Raw genomic sequence first — 8,800 nt, 5'->3', positions numbered from 1 at the left:
GTATAAGGTAAGTATGTGTTACTATAAATTACCAGAACGTTTCATCTCAGATTTCTTAATTTATAATTGTACAGTCAGTAAAGGAAATTGTCATATTCTCACTTTTTAAAAATCTTGGTCAACTAAATGCAACTGCAGCAAGGTTAGCATCATACCAGGCTTGAAGACCATTGTCTTAAACAGTAAAGGGAGGTGAGTTATCTTGAAATTAATGTCCCGGCTATTGTAGGCACTTCAATACTTCTGTCAGGGTCTTAATTCCCTCTAACAGATGGTTTATGCAGTAGCAGCATCAAATAGAATTTGGATTTGAAGCCAGATATTTTGTGGCCAAAGCCACCCTTCCCGTAGCAAAAACTATGGATGCTGGAAATTTGAAACTCAAGCAGAAAATGCTGGAGAAACTCAGCAGGTCTGGCAGCATCTGTGGAGAGAGAAACAGAGTTAACGTTTCGGATCCACTGACCCTTCTTTAGAATTTCTGAAGAAGAAGTATTAACTCTGTTTCTCTCTCCCCAATACTTCCAGGCCTGCTGAGTTTCTCCAGCGATTTCTGCTTCAGTTTCACCCATGGCTGGATGCTCCACACAAAATGGCTGCCCCTAGTCTGCCTCAAAATCATAGGACAAGGGTTAAATGTCAACAGGGGTCTTTTTAAGTTTGATTTTTTTAAAGTTTTGATTTGGTTTGTTTTAAGATACAGTGACAAGTTGAGTGCTAACCAGACAAACCATACATTATGCAAGAACATCAGCGTAATTGAACAGAATGCAGAATATAGTCTTCCAGCCACAGAGAAGGTTAGAGAAAGATCAACTCTAATATATGAGGGGACTGTTCATAAGTCTAATAACAGCGGGGAAGAAGCTGTCCTTGAAACTGTTGGTACATCTTGTCAAACTTTTGTACCTTCTGTCCGATGGAAGAAGGTGGAAGAGTTTGTAACCAAGGAGGGAGGGGTCTTTGATGATGTTGGTTGCTTTCCCAAGGCAGCAGGAAGTGTAGACAGAGTCAGCGGATGGAAGGCTGGTTTGCGTGATGGACTGAGCTGTGTTCACAACTCTCTGTAGTTCCTTGCACTCTTGGGCAGAGCAGTTGCCGTACCCAGCTGTGATCTATACAGATATGATGCTTTCTCTGGTGCATCTATAAAAATTGGTCAGAGTAATTGCGGACATTTGGGATTCCTTAGCCTTGTGAGGAAATGGAGGCATTGGTGTGCTTTTTGGTTAGATTGAAAACCAGGCTAGACAGAATCAGGTTGGTGCAGGATGCTATGAGGTTAGTTAAGAAGTACAGGCCATACCAATTGGGAGAGTCCATGCTGACTTTGGTAGGGTTCTGAGGCACTGGGTGAATGAGGAATTATGGCACTAATTTCAGCCAATGCCGCTGGGCTCGAAGAGGTTTAATAGCAGCACAGAGAAGCTTGTGTTAACAGCTACGACTCTGTGCACAATGTGCTCTCCTCTACACTATGTGCTCTCCTCTACACTGGGGAGTTGAAACGCAGACCAGGTGACCACTTTGTTGAACATCTATGCACTCTCCGTAAAAATGACTGTGAGCTTCCAGATGCCCGTCTCTTCAACACGCCAGTATGTTTCTGGGCTGATACCTCTGCCTCGGGTCTACTGCAGTACTCCAGCCAAGCTCAGAACAATCGCCAATTTCAGCGTGGGAATATCTTCCTCCATGGTCATTACACTTGCCCCGAACCCAAGGTCCTGCCTGCTTATGAGTTATTCCCAGCACACCCAACCCATTTTCAACATCTCTTAGAACCATACTGAGCATTTATCACCCTATATAGACTATCCACTGCCTCCACCCCATAACCCTCTCCCAGCCTGAACAGGCAGGGAATGGAAGGATATGGACCATGTACAGGCACAGGGGGTTAGTTTACTGTGACATCATGGTCGTCACAGACATGGTGGGCCGAAGGGCCTGTTTCTGTACTCTACTGTTCAGTGTTCTATTTTCAATTCTGATGATGGGTCACTGGACTCGATACATGAACTCTTTTTTCCTCACCAGAGATGCTGCCAGTCCTGCTCAGCTTCAGCAACAACTTGGTCGGGCAACATTTTCACACAGACGGTGGTGTGAGTGCATGGAATGAGTTGCCAAAGGAAGTGGTGGAGGCTGGTACAATTACAGCATTGAAAAGGCATCTGGATGAGGACATGATTGGGAAGGGTTTTGAGGAATATGGGGCAAATGGGACTAGATTAAAATGGGATATCTGGTCAGCATGGACGAGTTGGACCGAAAAGTCTGTTTCCGTGTTGTATGGCTCTGACTTTTATGATTGATAACAAGACTGGGTGCTATGGAGGAAGGGGCCCCATTTGCAAATGTGATTTCCTCATCAGAAGCTGATGACAGAGAGCCTGACCAGTCTAGCCAGTTTCATAAAGCAGAGTGTAGCACGAGGTACCTTTCCCTTGAGCAACATTACAACTGAAGCATTGGTTAGCGCACAACAAACTCCTCTCCAACTCACAAAGGTTACCCAGAGTATCACCATACAAGATTACAGATGCAGTCACTATATCTACTGGACCAAATCCACAGTCATGATGGATACTGGAATATATAGACAGTCACTATGTTGCTAGACTATGTACACTATATTTACCAGTCACTTCATATACTCGGCTACATATACTCAGGGGTGACCATTTATCACCTCTCCAGTGGACCAACTGTGGTACCACCCCAGACATGAACAAATCTTAAACTCTGCTGATCTGAGGCTGACATGCATGATATCTGGTTTATTAATTAACCCTTGGCTCATGAACCTTCACTGACTCAGGCTTGCAATGCCCCGATTGTCAAAGTCTCATCATGTTTTCAGATCCCCCTCTCCATTCCCATCTCTGGAACCACACCCAGTCCTTCAATGCTCCAAATGCCCTGTGTTTCTCCAATTCTAGCTCCTACCATAACCCTGACTTTAATCACCCCCATCACTGAGGTCCCTGGGTGGAATTGCTGAGACTCTGTTGGGTAAGGCATGGGTCTGAAGGAGTTAATCTTCAAGTCACTTTGAGATTCACCCAATCCAATGGTGCCTTTGGACGGAGATGGTTGAGTTTTGCACCTATTCAGTACAGCCCAGAGTCCTTAGTCATTATGTAAACATAAGCTTTATCTATTCCTATCTTACAATAAACTACCAAGTTATATGCCCCTTCTATTTAGACCGAACAGTGGTCTATCTTTAATGCTGATAATTAAACAGACCTTAGACTCAGCGCTGGGAAAGAAGGGTTGGGACAGTATCTACCCAAACCAGAGCACAGAGACAGTGCTGTCTGAACAGAAGCAGCCATCAGCAATGGAGCTCCCTCCCTGACCTTCTCAGTACTTCCACCTCTCCCTCTCCTGCCAACACTTCCTCATCCAGCTTTCAGTCACCTGCTCAAATATCTTCCGATGCGAGCCAAGTTCTATTTTTGTTCGGAAACACTTGGGATGTTTTACTGTGTGGAAGGCACTGTATAAACAGAGTGTTTGACTGGGAACACAGGATCAGGAGGAGACCGTTCAGCCCCTCAAGCCTGTGCTGCCATAGCTGATCTGCACTTTGACCTCAACCGTCCACCTCGCTTCAGTCACCCCCTCGTACCTCTCATTGGTATGGATTGGCTGCCAGCTTCCTGCCTCTCTGTTTTGGGTTCCAGCATCTGCGGTTTTTTTTGTCTCAAACACAGCTTGGGATGGCGATCTGAACAAAGAGGGGGCTGTGTTGATCAGGATAAAACACCAAACCAAACGGGGCATTTACTTATCAAACCATAGGGTCAGGCCACCCTGCCCGTTCATCCTGCTATTTGATTAGTGGCAATAATGAGATTACACACATGTCCCCAGAAACCAGCACCTCAGGCAATTCACGGGCAGGCTGACTTTAATCAGCACAAGAAAAGCTAACCTCACATATTTACGAGACGTATAAAATGTCATTAATCAAGCGACCCTCTGGATTTAAAGGTGGAAAAATTCAGTGTGAATGATTTATTTGCTCCTGTGATCAGTGCCTGGCATCAGCAGCGTATCTCAGTAAATTCTTTACTCTCAAATATACGTCAAGTTATATTTCCCACCGTCAGCTCATGCCTGAAACAACTCCCCAGCTGACCCTGATCACGGGAATCCGGATGCTTCCAATTTGCCAGCATTCCCCCACAGCGTCACTCCACCATGAGTGACCATGGCTTCAGCCACTCACCTCTTATCCTGGAATTGTCTCCTTAAACTGTTTTTTTTTTAAAAAGTACACTCCTGGGGCATGGGTGTCACTGGCTGCACTGAGCTTTTATCATAGAATCCCTACAGTGTGGAAATAGGCCCTTCGGCCCACACTGACCCTCTGCAAAGTAACCCACCCAGGACCATTCCCCTAACCTACGTTTACCCCTGACTAATGTACCTCACCTACACATCCCTGGACACCATGGGCAATTTAGCACGGCCAATTCACCCCAACCTGCACATCTTTGGACTGTGGGAGGAAACCGGAGGAAACCCACGCAGACACGGGAAGAATGTACAAACTCCACACAGACAGCTTCCCAAGGCCGGGATCGAACCCGGAGTCCCTGGCGCTGTGAGGCAGCAGTGCTAACCACTGTGTCACCCCATTCCTAGTTGCCCCTTGAGAAGGTGGTGGTGAGCTGCCTTCTTGAACCACTGCAGCCCGTGTGTTGTAGGTAGACCCACAGTACCATCCAAATAATTCCTCAAACTGGCCGGAAGCATGCTGGATGTTCGAGATACGTACATCTGGGGCTGAGATGTTTAGTTCTGACACATTTGAATCTCAAACTTGCTGTTGCCTCAGTCCAATTGGGATGAGGAATTCTATGCTCTCTTTCCAAATGATTCTCCCTTTGCTATCCTGGATTATCCGTCAAGGGGAAACAACCTTTCTATCATCTACCTTTTTGGCATCTCCCCATCCTGTGTTCAAACAGGACTCCCTCACTCCTCTAAACACCAGGGAGTAGGAGAAAGTGAGGACTGCAGATGCTGGAGATCAGAGTCCAAAACTGTGATGCTGGAAAAGCACAGTAGGTCAGGCAGCATCCGAGGAGCTGGAGAATCGACGTTTCGGAAAAAAGCCCTACATTCCTGGTGAAGGGCTTATGCCCGGAACATCAACTCTCCTGTTCCTCGGATGCTGTCTGACCTGCTGTGCTTTTCCAGCATCACACTCCAGGGAGTGGGATTTCAAGCTACTCAACCAATCTTCGTAAGAAAATCCCTCCATACCCCGAATCAGCTGAGTAAATCTTTTCTGGACTGATTCCAATGGCAGTATATCTCTGTTTAGATAAGAGGAACAAATCTGTTCACAGTATTCCAGCTGGGGTCTGACTTGTACAGATTTGGCAAACGTCCCTACTCTCATTTGTCATTCCTTTTTGAAATACAGGCCAGCAATCCGTTTTCCCTCCCTGTTACCTACTGAACTTGGATTTTTGCGATTCATTCTAAAGCTGCACTGACTCTCTCTGCAGCAGATTCTGTTTGAGGCGTTGCATGAAACAGTTATAAAATATTGTGTCTGTTGGTGCTGTGGAGGAATAGGCACGATGGCTCAGTGGTCAGCACTGCTGCCTTACAACTCCCTAGACCCGGGTTCGATTCCACCTTCAGGCGACTGAGCGTAGTTTATATTGTTCTCCCTGTGTCTGCGTGGGTTTCCTCTGGGTGCTCCGGTTTCCTCCCACAATCCAAATTTGTGCAAGTTAGGGTGAATTGGCAATGCTAAATTGCCCATAGTGTGCAGTCTAGGTGGATTAGCCATGGGACATGTACAAGTTGGGTAGATCTGGGAGAGATGCTCTTGCAGAGGGTCAGTATGGACTTGATGGACTGAATGACCTGCTTCCACACTGTAGGGATTCTATGATTATAGCAACACTGGTGAGTTCCTATCCATTTGTACAGGTGGAAAATGGAAGCTACCTTCATATAGCGCCTTTCATGGCCTCAGTTGCCCCAATACCAGGAAGGTGTTGTTCTATAGCAAACATGGCACATGGTCAGCTACCACAGTGAGCAGGGGCTCAATGATCACCTTCTCTGCTTTATTTGATGGTATTGATTGAGGGCTAAGTATTGACCCAGGTCACCATGGAGAACCGCCCCCTGTTCTTCTTTGAACGAAGGCCATTTCTGGATCTATGACACGCACCTGACAGGAGAGATGGGGAAGATTGTGAAGGATGAAGGTGCACCCTCTCCTGTACGATCAGCCTGCTGTTTGATATCAAGCCCCTGAGTTATGCTTGCTGACTGAGAGTGAGGATGTCACTTCCTGAGCCGCACTTAAAACTCTCCAGAAAACAGTCGCAGAATACTTCCCAGTTTTGAAAGGCTGCATGCTGAGTGCTAAACATTAATGTGGATCCCTCAACCTGGCAAAGAATTTCCACACCCACTACCTAACCCCCAACATCCCTCACTTCTCCCCCAGCCCCACCCCCACAAGGAGCCCTTAACACCTCCAACCCCCTGCTGCTCTACACTTAAATACTTAACACAAGCAAATTACCTGAGCAATGTACTCAATCCTCAGCATAAATATCATCGATTTCAGATGCAGTTAGATTCGATTAGATTAGATTCCCTACAGTGTGGAAACTGGCCCTTCGGCACAACAACTCCATATTGACCCTCTGAAGAGTAACCCATCCAGACCCAGTTCCCTCTGACTAATGGGCAATTTAACATGGCCAATTCACCCTTACCTGCACATCTTTGGACTGTGGGAGGAAACCCACGCAGACACAGGGAGACAACGTGTAAGCTCCACACAGACAGTCACCCGAGGCCAGAATTGAACCTGGGACCCTAGTACTGTGAGGTGGCAGTGCTAACCACTGAGACACCGTGCCACCCAGTTAAAATGCAGCCATTGTGTGGGGGAGGTGGGGAGGACCCACTCACACACAAACCATGATCTAGCATGTGGAACAAACAGCCTGATTAATAATTAGCAGTTCGAAGAATTGTGCAAATGTTTACAACCTGTCCTTAGCATAGTTTGCAGCATGTTGTTTTAGCAGGGAGAGTTTCACAAATAATTACTGGATAGCAAAGATCTTGACTCTTGCTGAAAAATGACAGAAATGTTGTTGGGCTTTTTCACCTTGCACCCACCAGGACAAATGCAAAAATGCCAAATTTGAAATGATCACAACAATTAGATTAGATTCACTACAGTATAGCCCAAAAGTCCACACCAACATCTGAAAAGCAACCCATTCCCCTAGCCTATATTTACCCCTGACTAATGCACCTAACACTATTTCACCCTAACCTGCACATCTTTGGATTGTGGGAGGAAACCAGAGCACCTGGAGGAAATCTGCACAGACACAAGGAGAACATGCAAATTCCACGGAGTCGCCCAAGGCTGGGATCGAACCCAGGTCCCTGGTGCTGTGAGACAGGAGTGCTAACCACTGAGCCACTGTGCCGCCCAGTAAACGCTACAATGTATACTCCTTTCCAGCAATATTCAAGAGACCATTTAAAAAGAATCAGACAAAATTTAGAGAGGTAAAGAAGATTGAACTCCACTGACAGTAATGTATATAATTCTCTCAGGACCGTAACTCCTGAAACTCAGGGTTAGTTCTTAAAGTGACAGGGGATGTTTACCTTCAGAATCATCGTCCTCACCCACTGATGGACTGAAGAACTTTTCTCTGGGCTGCAGACCTCTGCAGACACCAGGCTGGGCATTGTCTCTGAGTCTGGGTCATTGTTGTTCCTGTTACGGTATAGAAAAATAAAATAGTTAAAGATTTTAAAGAGAACTCGAGATCTATTTGATTTAAAACAAGGAGTGCAACAAGTGCAATGTCATAAACTGTTACATAAATTACTCTATTTGCAAATAGGGAAGAGTTCTTTTTTAAATCACACAGAAATCTTGAGGAAACCTTCATGATTTAATTAGAAGTTGAACCTCATAGGGAATTGAAGTCTCCTGACTTATTCCATGCTGTAACCCAGACTGTAATCCCTGATCGTTTGAAGACTAGACTCCTATTGGGTTTCCTTAATGGATTTCCACCCTCAGGCTGCAATAAGCAGGCCTCCCCAAAGTAGAAGTGGGAGGTGGGACCCCAAATCAGCTATGATCTAAAGTGTTGAGACAGTAACGGACACAGTGGAGCTCCACTCAGGTTAGTTCAGCCATATTCCTGCTCTGTTGGGTCCTCAGGCTGTCACAGCTCTCACTGAGTGATTGTGACAATTTTCAAGCCTTGACATGGGGTCATAGAGGGAGAAGGTTTGGGAAGCACTGAATTAATGTCTGCAATGCTGCACCTCTGACACAAGTCTGCTGTTTATGCAGAACGTGAATTTAATGAATAAATTTTAAAGTAACCACCAACGCGTCTCTCTCTTTCTCACACACACACACACGCAGACACATATATGCAGAATAGCTAACATATGCACACACAGACACACAGCCTGACACACATACATAGACTGACACACATATACACTGACACACATACAATGACACGAACACCCTGACACACGCACAGACACACATACATAGACTGACACATGCACACAGGAACTCTCACATTGATCCACACATACACAAACAGACACACACACATATTACTACAAACACACACACAAACACATTAACACACACATGTAAGGGCATACACACACGCACACACACACGTAAGGACATACACACACATTACTACAAGGACACACACATGTGCACACACACATGTACACACAC

Source organism: Chiloscyllium plagiosum, chromosome 25 (genome assembly GCF_004010195.1).
Source record: "Chiloscyllium plagiosum isolate BGI_BamShark_2017 chromosome 25, ASM401019v2, whole genome shotgun sequence".
Lineage (NCBI taxonomy): Eukaryota > Metazoa > Chordata > Chondrichthyes > Orectolobiformes > Hemiscylliidae > Chiloscyllium > Chiloscyllium plagiosum.
Note: the sequence above shows the minus strand (reverse complement) of the source record.